The sequence below is a fragment of the Carlito syrichta genome, unplaced genomic scaffold (genome assembly GCF_000164805.1).
Source record: "Carlito syrichta isolate Samal-C Ts95f unplaced genomic scaffold, Tarsius_syrichta-2.0.1 Scaffold303992, whole genome shotgun sequence".
NCBI classification, from domain to species: domain Eukaryota; kingdom Metazoa; phylum Chordata; class Mammalia; order Primates; family Tarsiidae; genus Carlito; species Carlito syrichta.
Genome location: NW_007248088.1, coordinates 357,721 through 359,670, shown reverse-complemented (window position 1 = coordinate 359,670; position 1,950 = coordinate 357,721).

Sequence of the window (1,950 nt, the reverse complement as noted above, 5' to 3'; positions counted from 1 at the left end):
TGGCCGCTCCCGGACATCGCAGCCTCGACCTGCTGGGCTCCAGCGATCCTTCCGCCTCAGCTTTCCGAGTAGCTGGAATTACAGGCATGCGCTACCATGCCCGGCTGATTTTTTGATTTTTATTGTAGAGATGAGGTCTCGCTGCCCAGGCGGGTCTCGAACCCGCGGGCTCAGCAATCCACTCGCCTCAGCCTCCCAAAGGCGCGGGATTACAAGCTGAGCCACCGAGCCCAGCTCTACCACTGTGTTTTTCATGTCTCCTCAAAGTCATGAAGGATGGCCTTTCAGACAGCAGAGAATTCATTGGACTGATAATGAACAAAACAGTAGGTTGGAAAAAAAGGAATGTATTCTCTCTTTTTTTTTTTGAGTTGGAGTGTCAATCTGCCACCCAGGCTGGCATGCAGTGGCACACTCACAGCCACCGCAGCCTTGACTTGCTGGGCTCAGGCGATCCTTCTGCCTCAGTCTTCCAAGTAGCTGGAATTACAGGCACACGTCACCATGCCTGGCTAATTTTAAAATAATTTTTTGTAAAGATAAGGTCTTACCAAGGCTGGTCTCGAACCCATGGGCTTTGGCAGTCCTCTCACCTCGGCCTCTCAAAGTGCTGTGATTACAGGCTTATGCCATCGTGCTCGGCCAGAATGCGTTTTTTTTTTTTTTTTTTTGAGTCGGAGTCTCACTCTGTTGCCCAGACTGGAGTGCAGTGGCCACTCCCGGTCACCGCAGCCTCGACCTACTGGGCTTTGGCGATCCTTCTGCCTTAGCCTTCCAAGTAGCTGGAACTACAGGTGCACGCTACCACGCCTGGCTAATTTTTGATTTATTGTAGAGATGAGGTCTCACCAAGTTGCCCAGGCAGGTCTCGAACCCGCGGGCTCAGACAATCCACTCATCTCAGCCTCCCAAAGCGCTGGGATTATAGGCTGAGCCACCGAGCCCGGTTTAGAATGTGTTCTCAATGAAGGCAACATCTTTGTCTAATTCACCACTCTATTCTTTGTACAAAGAAGAGTGCCTGATAACATCATAGGTGGTCTATTGTGTGTTCAGTTACTGAAAGAAATCAGTGAAATAAGTGAAATGATGGACTTAGTAGAGAAATAACTTTCTATTTTGGGACAGGGCTCTGTCACCCAGGATGGAGTGCAGTAGCATGATCATGGCTTACTGTAGCCTCAACCTCCCGAGCTCAAGTGATCCTCTTGCCTCAATCTCCTGAATACCTTCCATCTCAGCCTTCCAAGTAGCTGGAACCACAGGTGCACGCTACCATACCCGGCTAATTTTTTGACTTATTGTAGAGATGAGGGCTCACCAAGTGGCCTGGGCTAGTCTCGTACCCCTGGGCTCTGGCAGTCCTCTCACCTCAGCCTGCCAAAGTGCTGGGATTACAGGCTGAGCCACTGCGGCCAGTCTACCTACGTTTTAAAAAACAATGTCCCATTAAACAAATTCCCACTAAGGAAAAAAAAAATCATTTTCAGTGCAATACAAGACAGGTACCATGGGTAGAATACCAATAAAAGCTGAACCGAGAGCTAGGAGGGTGAAATTATTGAAAAAGCAAGGGAAATTTTCATAATAATTACTATTTTTATTTTTTTATTTTAAATTTTGAGTTGGACTCTTACTCTGTCACTCCTGCTGGAGTACAGTGGCATGCTCACAGCCACCACAGCCTTGACCTGCTGGACTCAGGTGATCCTTCCGCCTCAGCCTTCCAAGAATAGTTACTGGTTGGGCATGGTGGCTCAAGCCTGTAATCCCAGCACTTTGGGGGTTTGAGGTGAGATGATTGCCTGAAGCCACAGGTTCAAGACCAGTCTGGGCAACTTGGTAAGCCCTCATCTCTACAATAAATAAAAAAATTATCCGGGTGTGGTGGCGTGTGCCAGTAGTTCCAGCTACTTGGAAGGCTGAGGCGGAAGGATCTCCTGAGTCCAG